The sequence below is a fragment of the Schistosoma haematobium genome, chromosome 3, assembly GCF_000699445.3.
Source record: "Schistosoma haematobium chromosome 3, whole genome shotgun sequence".
NCBI classification, from domain to species: domain Eukaryota; kingdom Metazoa; phylum Platyhelminthes; class Trematoda; order Strigeidida; family Schistosomatidae; genus Schistosoma; species Schistosoma haematobium.
This window is the reverse complement of record NC_067198.1, coordinates 9,197,107-9,213,940: the sequence shown is the minus strand read 5'-3', so window position 1 is coordinate 9,213,940 and position 16,834 is coordinate 9,197,107.

Below are 16,834 nucleotides of genomic sequence, written 5' to 3'. Positions count from 1 at the left end.
GCCTATTATTTAGAATATAAGTCTGTTGGTGACTAAAACGGTTGTCTCTTACAAGTGGTGATGTGAAAGGATCTCTATTTATTTCCGTGATATTACATCTCTTCCCTAAAATAGGAATCTCAGAAGTTTGATAGCGTCCTACATGGGCGTCTTTTATTTTCCTATGAAAGTTTGTAGAACTATGGTCTACTATGACATGGAAACGGACTGAAACTCTCATTCGATGTTTACCATGGGAAACTTATTTTACCACAAATAATGTTGACATTGCTCTTTCCAATCTATATCACAACCTGATATATTGTCTTGACTGCACTGCTCCAGTTATTGGCCGTGTGGCTTATAATGCTAATAGGGGCCAAAATACTCTTAAAAGAAAGCTGAGGAAATTAAAATACCGCTACTATGAGCAGAATGATGTGTATGCACTTCAGAGTATACTTAAATTAATCGACAGAAATGCTTCATCTAAACATAAGTATTCCATGAATATAGAAAATAAAGCTCTACGTAGTAAAAGCCCAGAATTATCAATACTTCGACTTTTAAATCCCGTGCAAAGTCAAATTCCCTTGGCACGACAAAATTCTTCATAGTTAACGGAAGCATTGTTAACGACCCGAATACTATATGCGAACAATTCAGCAAGCACTTCTCGCAGTGCTACAAAACTGGAACTGAAAGCCCTACCATTACATTTCCACTGCTAACATCCAGACACCTGTCGAAAATTGATTTCACACCCTCCAACATCAAGCAGGCCATAACTGCCCTGAAAAAGTCTTATGATGGTGGACCTGACGGGATACCTACATCATTTGTGAAATATGGAAGTAAGGAATTTCCACTATTTTGTTTGAAACTTTTCAATCTATCTATGGAATATGGGACCTATCCATCTGTATGGAAAACATCCCTTATCACCCCTAGATTCAAAACAGGACCACGTAGTGATATTATTAACTATAGGCCAATTAATTTGACATCCGTGCTCTCAAGAACCATGGAAAAAAATCATCCACAAACAGCTACTATCATTTTTACTTTCAGCTAGTCTGATCAGCCCATCCCAACACGGGTTCATGACTAAACGCTCATGTTTCACATCACACCGGGAGTTTTTTGATCAAATTACCCAGAGAAGAGATGTTGGTCAATCAGTGATAATTCTTTACTTCGATTTTAGTAAAGCTTTCGACAGTGTCTCACACAAACTTCTTCTTTTAAAACTCTCTTCATTTGGCATACAGAATCCCCTTTTATCTTGGCTCAAATCTTTTTTAGAAGAACGTAGCCAAATCGTTCGCTTTGGATCTTGCTACTCTAAACCTGTAAATGTAACCAGTGGGGTTATACAAGGAAGTGTGGTTGGTCCATTGCTCTTTCTCCTTTTTATCAATGATGTGTGTTCCCTCTTTCAGTATGGTAAGCCTTTCCTTTTTGCTGATGACCTGAAAGTAGTTTATTCATTCTATTCTCCCACGAAAGAAAGCTATATTTCAGCGGTAATCCAAGAGGAAATAAACAAGTTGTACGAATGGACTATTTCGTGGAATATGCCACTTAATGTTGACAAAAGTGGATTTATTCACATTGGTCGCTGTCTTAACTTAAATCTGACTGTACAGACACATACACTCAAACCTCTCAACACTGTTCGTGACCTGGGTTTAAGATATAGCAACAGTCTGAACTTTTCTGAACACATTATATCTCAAGTATCCAAAGCTAGAAAGCTGATCGGATTGATAATGATAAACTTCAATAATATCGAATCGAGATTGTTACTATACAGAAAATGTATCTTACCCATTCTTGAATATGGTATTTTAGTTTACAGTAATTGTAGACATAATGATCTGATTAGAATTGAAGGTGTTCAAAGAAAGTTCACCAAAGCTGTTCTGGGGTATTCCGATAACAAAGACTATTACCAAAGATGTGAACAACTCAACTTGGAACCTCTTTGGATCAGACGTATTAAATTAAATCTTGTCTTTATCTACCGGTTCATTAACGGTATTTCCTACTCATCGGTATCTACCCCTTCATACCTTATAATATCATCCCACAATCTACGCAATAAGGAGAACATTCTAGCGATTCCAAGAACCCACACAAACTTACGTCAGAATTTTTTCCTCCGTTTCAGTGAAACTACAACCCGGTTCAAAAGTCTCCTTGATGATTTTCTTTCCGAAAGTGGATTATGTCACCTATTGAATATCAATGTATTCAATAATGATTTATACAAACAAGGTCCATCATCCATTTAATTGCTTGAAAAGCAAAATAAAACCTTTAAATCTTTCCACGTCTATTTTATTTTATTTCTATTTATCTTAATATATGAAATCTGCTTATGTTCGTGTTTATCATTATTACCGTTATTAATATCATTATTAGTTCCCCGACACATTAGATATTCTTTTTGTATCTTCTTATCCTTCTAAACATATTTAACTCCAGATTGTCCTTTGAAATCAATTTTGACTTTCATAGCATCAATCTTAATTATTATTGCACAAATATTTATACTAATATCCGGTTTCATTCTGTATACTATTACATAAATCTAAATGTATTCATCCGAGTGCTTTAAAGGATTTTTATTTTATTTTTTTTTAAATTTCTGGTTTCCTTCTGAGGTTGATATTCATTACACAATTATTATTCTTATCATGGATGAAATTTTTCACTAGGTGTTCACTTCTTTTCTTTCCCTCTAAATAAATATTATTCATAAGATTACGAAGTTTGTAATTAAAACAATAACTTGTGTTACACTTTAATTAACTTCTCAGATTCGTTTTATCTTCACTATGCATATATGACTCATACATAGTGATATTTTATTATCCTTTTCACTTAATTGTGACTTTCATAGCATCACTCTAAATTATAACTGCACAAACATTTATTCTAGTGTCATATCTTACTACAATGATAAATTATTTTTTCTTACTAATTTAACGATACACACATAGTCGTTTATTCTTGTCCTGTGTTCATAAACACGCCTATTAGACTGTTTGCGTATTTCACGTCTCCTTTATTTCTATTCCCTTATTTTCTCCATTTCCTTTTTTAAACTCAATTCAATATTCTTCTCAATTACAAAGACCCCATTTATTATTATTAATATTCTACTATTATTATTCTCAATTTTTTTTTTAATATGGCAAGTATAATGCTAACATTATTGAAAATTGTGTATCATTGCATTTTTTGAAGAAACCCGAAATGGTTTCTTCACAACACTTATGTACCCATAAGATGTTTGTGAATAATAATAATAATAATAATAATAATAATAATAATAATAATAATAATAATAATAATAATAATAATAGTAATAATAATAATACTGCTCTAATAATAGAACTTATCCTAAAATTGTAGATTTGTCATGATATAACTGCCTAATCTATAAGATCTTACGTGGAAGTCACATCATCGTCTAAACCAACTCATTGTATTGTAACAACTACCAATACATGATGAAGAACTAGCTTAGGCTAGAGAAAGAACAATATATTTAATATGAATAAAATATGTAAGGTAATATTCAACAAGAACCAAGCCTGCATGGCCGAGCCATGCCATTCGATCAACCCCAATTCATTCATTTCCTTATTCGCGCTTTCTCCATCGCTAGGTATTTCTCTGAGTTAAATATTGAATATCTATTTTCCGAGTAATCTCGTATTCAGCTTTGAGGATTGTGTGGTTATGGTCCAATGCCACTACAAGTTTGTATATTATGGCCCACATTTTATATAATTGGCTAACTCCTCCAGTTTGAGCTCTATGGCGTTCAGTAATAATACATCCTTACTCTTTGAGGAAAAGGTCGAAAATTCCTTCGCACTACATGTTAGACAGTGTATATCTTGGTGGGAAGAGATTCCTGATTCTGTTTCTTTACTGCTCAGCTTCTAGAATCCCTCACGCGTACAACCATTTAATGAATGCACTATAGTTTTAAGACATTTCATTTCTGATTACGAATTATGATGGTGTAAATAACTGATTTGGGTAATCACCTGGGCAAGGAACAATGTTGCCCACTTAACTTTTAGAGATCTTCACACTTCTAAGGTCTCCCAAAAGGTGATACTATGTCACATTTTGGATGACGAAATAAAATTCCACCAATCAATTCACTTCTTGTGAAATACTAATCACCTTTGTTTCCGCGATTTTAAACGCATTTTAAGTTTTTCATATGGTGAGAGCCACGTATTTATCTGGGATCATTGGATTTTTACTAGATCAACCGAGTGACAACCAGAAATTAGTTGCAAAGCTGCGTTTTTAATCTGCCTCCTTTTGGTCGATACTAATAAACACAGTTGGCATTTTATGTGTCAAATTGATTGGGTTATCTAAGTTTCGAAAACAACCCAGGCGAGTTTCATTACTTTACTAGACGATTAACTTGCTTTACGATACTTTTTAACACATACATATTTCCACTTAGACTAGCCATATGAATTTCATATAAACCACTACCAAAAGCGTTTGTTGCATAAGATATATAATTTCTTCCCTTTCTCCCTGATTTCTGACTTAAGTGACTTTGGGATCTTCGTAAGGGAAGTTTTAAAAAAAACCGATAGGTCGGCTAACCTGCATCGGTGCCTGTAGTAAGTGTTCAATATAATAGTTATTCAGACATACAACTGTAACTGATTTCTGTGTCCACTTATATTGTTTATTCAGAAATATTGTGTCTTTGCTAGGATAATTTCGCTGGACAATCTTGGACGGTAATACAATAATTAAACTACTTCTGTGCTTATTATTTGGAAATAACTGACCAAAACCTCCAAATTAACTTCAACTGAACTAAAAATTAGCATCCATAAGATTTATGAATTCGCATTTCAACCTTCACATCTAATCACTTAGTTGAGATTGATTCATATGGTAGATCAAATGATATAATAGAACCATGTGCTTTGCTAATCGACGTGTTTAGCTGGAAAGCTTGATATATCAAGGAAACTACATCTGTTTTCCTACATTATTACAGATCACTTCAAGTGATGAGGGTTATTCTTCCGTAATAGATATGTGGGTAGTTCTTTTATTGTATTCCCTTGTTTAAGTCTGAAAATTACAGAAACTTTTAAATACTACATGAACTTTATTTACTGTTCTAGTGTGATTTTCGGCTTTCTCATTGGAGAATCTGGAAACGTCCAACGCTAATCCTTTAAAACCATTACAGATACAGACGAAATACCGGGAAAAATCGTCGTGAAACAATAATACGTTTTAGTTATTTTCTTTGTTCGAGGATAAGGTAGAACTATTTAATAATCATCAAGTTTGAGACTTCCATATCAACTTTTATAAATATCAATAGTACTGCGGTGGACCGAATATATCAGTTAAAAAATAATGATAAAGTTATTACAAAATGGTAGAGACAATCGATAATATACTAAAATATAAATTGTGCGTAAAGGGAAGTATGGGGCGTTACTTAAATTGTCAGAACAAGACATATTTGAGTCCTATTTTTGGTATCGCAACCAACAATTATAATTATTCAGCGATTCCATATATGACTGATATAATACAAGATGTGTATCCAAAGCAATCACGTCATAAGGATATCAATTCATTCCGTATACGTAGACAGCAAATATACTAGTTATATTATCGCGACAACTGATAAGTGACGACCAGAAGTATGTGTGTGCAGCAGTATATTTGTGAGCGATAGTTGATGTGTTATTTCATGAGAGTACAAAACGGGATTGGAAGATCAAGGTCACTGTCTTTAGATAACAATTTTACAGTCAATAATAGTAAATGTGCAGGTTACGTAAAACTAAAAATTGCAAGTGATAACGAAAAATAATTATAAAATAAGTTCGTGATGACTATCTCCACAATGTCTTACGAACTACAGTTAGTTAAGTCTAATTACGAAAATGAAATCAATAATCCAAAAGGCAGTCAAAGCAGAAGTGACGAATGAAGGAGTTCGAAAATATATCCGGAATGTGGTCGGTGAGTCGAGAAGAATATGATCAAAGTTGACTAGTTGATGGAAGAGATGAGCAGCCCAGAATATCTAATTGTGATCTGGTGAGAACGCTTGACCGAGCACCTTCAGCTAGGGTGTGTTTAATAAAACTATTTATGTTAACACAACTATCGAAGACTGTTATGAGTCTCCTAATGCGACCCAGCTACTCTTATTGCTTAATATTCTTGCACGCTGCTTCACAAGTCTCCAAAACAGAATACGGTTGGAAAGGAATAGAATTATATTTCAAATAACCAAGGTTCAATAAAATTAGGAATCACACTAAGAAAAAAGTTAGTACATTTGTAATTTTCACAGAAAATGATTCTAAAGTCTTCCCCAAGTATCCGCCAGAACTGAATGGCTAGGAAATATCCAATCACGATGCCCCAACACAATCCTGCACAGGAACATGCTTCGATCCAATCTTTATCCTGCTAACAAAGAGTTACAAAACTGTTTATTTCGTGAATTCATTTACCGATTTAAATGTTTTATTCGTTCGGATTTAAATTCGATCAGTAGTATTCTCATGCCCTTTTGTTTGCGAAGTGCGTCAGTAAATCGAATGGGTACGTTTTGACATATTGTACTTGATAGCCCTTTATTCAGTTGGGATGAATTCGAAAGTGCTACTACACCACGTAATGGAAACATGTCTAATGTCGTTGGAGACCACTCACATTCATTATGTTCATTTAGAAATCCATGTTATGAATGACTCAAGATGTAAGTACATGTTTGTAGTAGTCAAATGTAAAGTTGATTGAAAGAGAAAACCATCGAGCAAAAGACTAGCGAAATTTTAATTACAAGTGACGGTTTAGATCAAAGTTCCTTAGTTGTCAATAAAAGTTTTTGTGTTTCTTTACAATTTGATTAATATGTTATTAAATCTATCAATATAATTCAGTCATCCGTGTTCTGTTTCATTGATAGTTTTTGATCTCTGGAGCCGAAGAAATTCCTCACAAAATCTTACAGGATCTTCAAAGAGACTGACTTCTTAAGGTACTAGCAGTAAATTAAGGATAGTCTGAATTTTCAACTTTCTAGATAACCAATTTGCAAGGTAAGTTAAAACTATTATCGACAACTGTTGCAACGATATCTTCTTTAAGTGGATAAGAATTCATTTTTCCCAGAGTGCATTTACAGATACACTAAGAGTCAACTCTTTATGTTGATTTTTTTTCCACTCTTTCCCCAATATTAGGTTATAGTTATGATTTTTCTATAGTTACAATGTATAAGTACACTACTCCTAGCAGCACTTGTTTTTGATCATATCATAGTTGTAGCACTATGGAAAAATACGGTTGTATTTCTCTCAGTTGATGTCTTGTAACAATTGTCAATCGATTAGCGTTAACTCATTGGTCAGTCGTTCCATACTATAAACACCTATAATCTATTTTCTGTGGACATGTAAGCCAATGAAAGAATTTCATCAAAATATTATCATGTAATTTATCTGATAATAGTAAAACCTACAGAAATTTATGATACTGTGGAAATCATTTATATACGAACAATGTATTATATATGATGCACATGTGATAGACTACTGAAAACAATTGTTATCAATCTGTACATCACTCACTTATATAGTTTTCTATATTTGGCAATCCATGAAGCTGTTCAGTATTCTATATTTTATTGACTATTGCAAATAGTTTAGTTGTATAAGTAACCATCGATTACATCTTGAAATCTATACGCATAGCTTATACTACTTTCATCATTGAAATTCTAAAAAAACATAATGTTAAGAATAGGATAAAAATTCCTAGTTTTTTTAGGGTTCTATACTTAAATGACAAAACAATTAAGTGTATGTTGCTCTGTTTATACACTTAATTTGTACGAAAAAATACATCCTTAATCGGCACAATACTTTAACTTTCAGAAAAAAGAAGAGAAATAATTGAGTTTGGCCAAACTAAACATTGTGTCAATCAGCTACAACATAGGACCAGACATATATGTGCATCTGTTCAAGTTGCCATACCTCATTAGCACAACAAGATGAACACCGGATTCATAAAAGTAGTTAATTCAGAGGTGGTAATGTATAAAAGAAAGATTGCATGTAAGGACACAGTACAGAAAGAAAGATATGAAGCGATTTTAATCTCATAGTTTACGGGAAGACAAAAACTGTATACACTGATCGATTCTGAGCCATGTCACCAAGAGTCTCCAACCAGTGGTTACAGTAGTCACGCGGACAACAACCGAGTAGTCTGCATCTACCAACATGGCTCAGAACAGAAGTTAGTGACTTCAAGCACTGATGCCAAGTTTTGGTTTGGCCGCCCCTAACTTTCTTCCAACCATCTCCAACACTAGTCATCATTGCGTGTAGTGGTAATCGTTGTTACTCACCTGATGATCCCAGCAGATGCGAGCAATGTTCTTAAGACGTCTGTGGTCAAATACTAGTAGCTTACGAGTATCTTCTACTCTTAATGGCCACGTTTCAGAGCCGTAAAGTAGAACAGAACGAACTGCCGCACAGTATACTCGTCCCTTAATTGATAGACGGATATCTCTCATTCGCTATAGGTGACTGTTATAACTTGTGATCCTGTGTGCCCTGTATATTGGATAACGCAACGATACCGCCAATAATAGAGCAGCGAATTATCGATCGAACCAGTGGCGCGTAAAACACGTGCGAGCAGCCTAGAGTTCTGATTGGTCTCGCTCCCAGCCATTCAAGTCCAGAACACCAATCTCAGCCTCTGCAATAAAAATCATTTATTACAAACATACTCGGTTTATATATCAACCAGACAGACCAAAACGTACCATAAAATATGAAATAACATTTGTACAATATTTAGCCAAAAGTGGTTGTGAATGAGGGAGATAGTAATTAATAGACAGACCATAACTCAAGAATGGTAAATCGTATAATAATAGTTCATAGGTCAAAATAAAGCTCATAATGAGAGGGACATGAATATAGAAAGTTTAGTTACATAACAATTACACGATAAAAATATACTTATAGCATCGGTCCATAAATGGATCCCAAGAATTACCATTCATTATTCTTATTGGGATATAACAGTGACGTTTCGTTAGAAAAGCCAAACGAGCTTTTCGAATCCGTGCTGAGATTTCGTCAGACACCAACCCATTAGGGCTGGTCAGACTTCCAAGATAGATGAAGCTTTCAACACGTTCGACTACTTCACTCCCTATCCATAGTTCAGGTGATGACGCAGGCCAGTCTTGGAACGCATCCCAAACATCCTGGCATTGTTACTCAGTGCTATCAAAAGACTGCATCTTATCAGCATCCTCACCAAACAGGACTACATCATCTGCGTATTCTAAGTCGATAAGTGGACTTCCTGGTAGGAGATCAATACCCAAAAATTCAATCGATGAGAGCGTTATTTTCATCAGTAGGTCTATGATGAAGTTAAATGAAAATGGAGAAAGTGGATAGCCTTGATGGACACCACTTAGGGTTGCAAAATCAGATGACAGTTAACCATAAGCTTTGACTCGACTAGTAGTGTTTGAGTAAAGAGCCCTCACAAGGTTTATGTACTTGTGAGGTACGCCTTTCAATGACAGACACTGCCAAAGAATCTCGCGGTGAAATCAAGAAACCTTATGTATAAAGGTGTACATTATAATAAGTTATGATAATATTGTAGGATTGATCCGTCAGTGTAGAAAGATATATGAAATATGTAGAGAAATTGTTCACTTTCACATGGGATAGTTTGTATGAATGTAAATTTAATGAATTAACACTGGTATACATTATCATGTTAATGTATATGTATATTAGTAAAGATTTTAGAAATTAAACATGAACAAACTCATGTTCTTATATTAAAAGATTGTTGGAAGGAATAATACAAATTAGTGATGGAATTGAAGTGTTATTTATGTAATGATAATTTTGATTTTGATTATTACCCTGAAGAAGTCCAGACAAGTTAGCTGGACGAAACGTTGGAATTAGTTAAATTTCAATCGCTGAGAATATTTCAAATATAATTTTCACATATAATGAATGATAATTAGTGTTATTATTTGAAAAATTGGTATGATGTAACAATGGTTGTTGTTGTTGTTGTTAATTGGCAAAAATATTACTTGTATCAAAAATATGAGTAGTACTGATATGTTCTGTATCTAATGGAATATATCATTGTAATAACAAGAATAACAAAGAGTTGAACTTATATAGTTATTTGTATATGACGGTGAACAAGATAGATAGTATTGTGAAGGAATAAAAATATGACTATTAATATTTGTTGTTTTCGTAGTAAAAGTAGTAGGAATTGTACCAGTAACAGTGTAGTGAACAGAACACGGGTGGGGACAATCGAAATATTTTAAGCACAACATTACAGAGTTACTTGGTAAAATATAAAAACTATACTATGATACTTAATGTGCAAAATGTTCAATAATTGTCTCGAAATTCGTTGTTCTTGCATTTCCATACTAATTGCTTTCTATCCCCGCTTTTCCTTTCTTGATCATCCCCATCTTCTGCTGCCAGACATTACATTCCTGACTCGCGTCATATACTACTTATATCAATATAAGTAGCACGTACCACAACAGTATTATACAGTGTCTGTAATGTACTTAAATATGGTTGAGTTGATGGATTGATGGTTAAATAATGCTTAAATTTCCAAACTTCATTGAAATTAACTCTTTCACACATTACAGTCTTAGTAGAATTCATTAGTGATTGATTCAAACTATTGTTTCTCTCTTCTATTTCACAGTTAATCTTATTATTTATTAAGTACCAACCATTTGACTTATGGTCAATATCATAAGCTAACACAATATTACCTTTGTATAAATCTTCACTTGAATCACTTATTGATAGTATCGGTATACAATGTGGTACATCAGAATAATTATTTAAACTACTCAAATGTGATGTAAATGTGGTTAGATTAGGTGACATCATTCATATATATGAAATATTATGCATAGAATTGATTGTACTATTCAGAATTATCAATGAATAAGTTACATTAGATATACTGTATCTATTTTTGGTAAGACCAAAATCTATTGTATAAACAATACTCAAGTTATTATCAATCATGGTTGCTGAAAATCTTCTTAAAATTGATTGTACAGGATTGATACACATATTACTATTATTATTAGTAGTAGTAGTAATATTTAAAGATAATAAACCGGTATTTAAATGATTTTATTGGTTCGTTTTAGTCAACTAAATGGAAAATATTCGTTGATTATTTTTATCACGTTTCATCTCACTTTTGGTTTTAACCTATTCAATAATTTTTCACAATCATCATTTCTAATGTTGTTTTCAATGCTTCTTAGATTTTCTGGTTTCAATTGGATACTTGAATAATTGCTATTACAATTATTATTATTATTACCATTATTATTATGAACCATACTATTCACTTGGTATTGTTTGGCTTGTATCTTCCCATTGAGGTTTAAGACTGCAATTGATCAGTCTGTTATTGGCATATGTGCATACTGTGCGTATCCCTCGATATTGCCTTAATTTACAAGCATTATAAGCAATGATAGATAGTGGCTAGCAGTGGAATCCAGGACGCGCGTTTCGTCCTATTTGGGACTCGTCAGCTTACAAATAGCTTGTGAATTAAGGTAATATCGAGGGATACGCACATTATGCACATATGCCAATAACAGACTGATCAATTGCAGTCTTAGACCTCAATGGGAAGATACAAGCCAAACAATACCAAGTGAATTGAAATTCACCCCATTGCACAAGCAAATGGCTATCAGGACTCAGTCGCTGAGTGGATAAGGCGATAGCGTTTGAAGCAAATGGCACTCGGTTCGAGTCCCAGAGTGAACATCAACTCTCAGAGATGCAGGTACATCCAGCTGACGAGTCCCGAATAGGACGGATTCCACTGTTAGCCACTATCCATCACTGAACCATACTATTGTTTGTATGATTCATAATAGATAGTTCATATTCTTGAAAAATATCCTCCTGTAAATAGTTTGATGATAAATAATAAGCTGAATTGTAGAAATCAAAATTATTTTTCTGATTTATTATAATTGATTTCATTTGTTTTAATGATAGCTACAGGATCATTTTGTCGATGTTCAACTATAATACTCTGATTATTATCATTAATCATATGAATATTATTATTAATATTTAAATCATTCATCATAAAATTGTGTTTAATCTCAGATAAACCTGATAACATATTCATCTTGTTTAAGTCTTCTAATAATAAATGATTCAAATCATGAGTCAATTGAAGCTAAACCACCATGGAAAACCTGGAAACACTGGACGGCCACAACCCCTAAATTGATAATTACCATGTGCTCACTAGTGACTAGCTTCGTGAGAAAATTCTCGGAGTTCTGGTGAGAAGCTGTGACCAGTGGAGCTAATCCGTGTCGGGTAGAAACAGGTGTCTACCTCAGTACAATGGAAGATGGTCGCGCAATTTCGTGGATTGGTTGAGGTTAGAAATTGACACCATTGGATGCCGTCTCAGTGGTCTAGTTGGTTAAGCGCCTGGCGTGGGACTGATAGGCTCCGAGTTCGAATCTCGCAGGGTGCGGGACCATGGATGCGCACTGTTGAGGAGTCCCGTACTAGGACGAAACGGCCGTCCAGTGCTTCCAGGTTTTCTATCGTAGTCTAGCTTCAATCGACTCATGATTTCAATCAAAAACTTAACAATCTCCACAACACCTAAACTGATAATAAATGATTAGTTTCCATTGTTGAATTAGTCAATCGTTTTTTGAAAAATAAGGAAGAAAGGAAATCAATCGGAAATCCATTTATCATATGATGAAAGCCTAGTAAGTAGAAACATACAACCTGGATAATAATAATAGTACATATTAAATTTCTTTTAGAGGTTATGATAGGCTGATAAGTAAGAGTTATAGACTTAAAATCCTACACATGAATAAATAAAACGTCCTAAATAATAATAATAATAATAATAATAATGGGTCAATCAATCAACTAATACAGTTTTATTTGAGAAAAAAAGGCGTAATAACTAGATTTTATTCACTAACCAGATTCCATTTAACAGTCACAAACTCTCAAGAATAGGGCTTTTTATTGTATAAATCAGGCTGAGGTTACCTGAGATATTTTCGCTCTCGGTCATGTCTCTCTCTGTACAGTTAACAGTAGTAGTAAAGTGTAATATCGGACATGTTCATAGCAAACGGTTGTAGATAATTCATGTCCGTTGAAATGAATTTCATTTCTTTAGACCATGATGAATTTAGACAATAAGTATGATGTATGGTGTAAAAAATGTTGATAATGAGATATTACAAAAATATAATCTAGTATTCTCTGTACAGCAACCATAAGAAGTATATTCTAACTTCATCATTGTAAACTTGACCACAGAATGTTATTGAAACTATATGTTATTAAAATGCTTGATAACTTCACCGAATAAGTATTCAGCGTGTTTTAATTTTGAAAAAAATTGCAAAACTTGTTCAGTATAGTTGTGTGCTAATTTAAATTTTCAGTTTAAGCGATTCTAAATGATCTTACGACGATTTGATTGATTCTGTTTTTCTTACCATTTTCTTTACCTTGTAGACTATATACCTCTCTATTTGTAAGATGGCGAGCTCCATTTGATGACTAATTGCCCATCAACCAGATGAGGTGATTCCCTACAGTGGGTTAAATACATGTGATATGATGACAGAAAGTTCAAATGAAAGTGGCGCGAGTAAACAACTAAAATAGAATGAATTGATATGTACTTCTATTTAAATCTAAAAAACAAGTACGTGTATCGTATGCTACTTATGTTGACAGATATAAGTAGTGAGTTTCCACAATATCACAGTCTGTCTCGAACAGAGATGCTAAAGATCATAAAAGCAGTCTATGGTTCCGTATATCTGATGGGACGATAAACAAACAGCATATATTCTTTATTAGCTTCTGAAGCTATAACCATTGTTGTAGTTGACTCCGTTTGTGCGACCCAGGGGAAGAGAATCGAACAGGATGTCGCCAGTATGTTTTGCTAAGAGTTTAAGGAACTTAAACTTTCAAGTCTGTCATGGTGTCATCAACACAACCATGCTGGCTAATTTTCATGCATCGCAGGTGATGAAGAGACCTACAAGTATAACAGAGACGGAACACTGCATTACCAGTAAGTGGCACTGGGTGAGTTAATAAAAGCTATGTCAGTAGCCTTCTGGTTTATAATCAAGAAAACTAATGACCTGAAATGAAGGTTTTTAGCATTTATCCGACAGTGTTTTGTCCAGGACACTGGTCCGACGTCTTATTGGTGATGATAGCACGAGCATTAAACCAATTCTCTATCTGCCAACTTTCCGGAAACTCACCAAGTTTCATCCAAAATTAACGTCATGCGCAGCGTTCTGAAGCTAGCAAGCTTTTCATATTAAATGAATATGCTTTCCTTAGGATATACCAACCAGCATGTTTCAAATATTTCTCCAATCAACGCCAAAAAACATGGAACAGTATGGACGTATTTAGTTCGTTACTACTATTCCTAGATTTAACTTAAATTTGAATGTAATTCAGTCGAAAATTCCTACCTTTTTCCGTTTCTTGAAAAGAACCTATAGGCGTAAAAGGAGAAATGGACTCGATCAATTGCGTTACAGGATCGCACACTTACGCAGTTTAATATCGATTTCGTTAGAGCTGCAAACAAGGTTGTGAATATGAGCAATTTAGATTGACAGTGTCCTGTTCTATGTTTCATTTGCATCAGTGAAGTGGTTACTAGATTTATAGTCTCACGCTTTGGTCACGAAGGGTCTTCGGGTACAAATATAATGGGATTGTAGTAGCAAATATTTTCTCAAAATCAATAGCGCAATGAGTATTTGATGTGGGGATGACCTCATCAGTTTTAACCAACTGGACTAACTGAAGGCGCATGGGTAAGCATCCACGCCGTTTCTTGGTACTACTCACGTAAGATTCTTGTTCAAGCCTAGTGACTTCGAATGAAGTTTGTATAAAAAAGACATAAATGCTTGTTCATACGTTTAATCTAATGAAACTGAAGAGGTCAAAATCAATGTTGAGTACATACCGCACTATCGAATCGAGGTAATAACTAACCTCTACAACTGGTTTCTCCCTCAGCATTGCAACAGTGATGTTTCATGTAAGAAAATTCGCTAATTCTATGATAAGAGTGCAAAATAATCAATAGGAACCAACAAAAACGAACTGACAAAACAAACAGTGAAAACTTTTGACGGTCGTCACACAAAATTTCAGAAATAGTAATTAGGACTCTAATAAGATATAAAGTTTTATCAATGTTTTGGAAAAATTTCCTGAATGAACTGACGAATATGAATGTTAAATACATGTGTCAATGGAGTCACACTCTCTAAGGACTGGTGTCTAGCGAAACCTATACACTAATGCAAATAGCACTTTTAAGACTAGTAGTCCTAAACGGACATAAAAATAGCAGACCTAATGAACCTTTATAGGCTGAATGGGCTAGGAAGTATTACGTATGCCGAATCCCACTTAACTCGACACACGATGTTTGCTGATGTGAGAATAAGTTGAAACCAAGGCGTAGCATCAGTCCAAAAAGTTATCGACCCTTGATATAAGACATGTTGGTAGACTCTGATGACCTGCTTGAGCAATTACTGTTACCAATAGTCATAGACACTGAATAGGTTAGTTTGGAATCGGTTGAAATAGCGCAGGTTTGTTTGAAAAAATCTACTTTTTATTCAATCGATGACGTTGTTACTCCTGTAAGGAATGAGAACTCAGATGGGGACAACCAAAAGGAAGTTATAGAATATCTTGGTAAAATGTGAGAGTCGTACACTGAATACTTTATTTGCAAATTTCCATCATTTTTTCTTCACATTCTGTATAATTATTGCAGTTCAAAATTCCTTTCTATTCTCTTTAATTTGAGCTTTTTAGCCATCTGCTGACAGGTTTTCCACTTCTGATTGGTGTTATATACTATTTATGTCTGCGACATAAGTAGCATACACCATACTTATACTACTGTGACATTGGTCTTGATAATTTCGCCTCACTATGTAGGACAATATAGTGTGGTAATCTGAAACGATGAATATATTTGCTATGTCTTATGCTGCTTATGACTGATTAATATTACTTCTTGAAGTAATCTATGATAAGAAATTATTGAATTATGTTGGCCCATAAAAACAAATTTACTCACCAGGCTTGAAATATAGCCACAAAAGTAATTGTATGAAGTTAATATACATTCACTAACTAAATCCAACTTTCTGTATTAAATTAATTAGCTAAATAAATATTATATAAGTTATATGTCATAAACTGCTCTCAATTAGAGTGCTATAGTAATCAACCAGCACTAGACAGCTATTTCGTCCAAGTATGGGTCTCCAGTAGTGCGCACTCACGACCCAAGAAGAGATAGAACCCGAGAACTTCAGGTGTCGTAGCGAACTATTGATCAATAGAACCAGTGGATTGGCATCTAAACGAAAAATCAAACTAATTTCCACAAAACCTTTTCAACTAAACCTATCTTGAGTCAATGCTTGTCAAATTAAATCACTAAGATTTTCATATATAACACCAAAACAAAAACCAGTTATCGCATGGTTATCTGATAATCAGTTAGAATACAAGTGTATCTTGAAAAGACGAAATAAACGGAGCAAGCAATTTAACCACTACAGAAACCTAGTGATTAAAAGTTACATATAAGAAAATAAACAGTT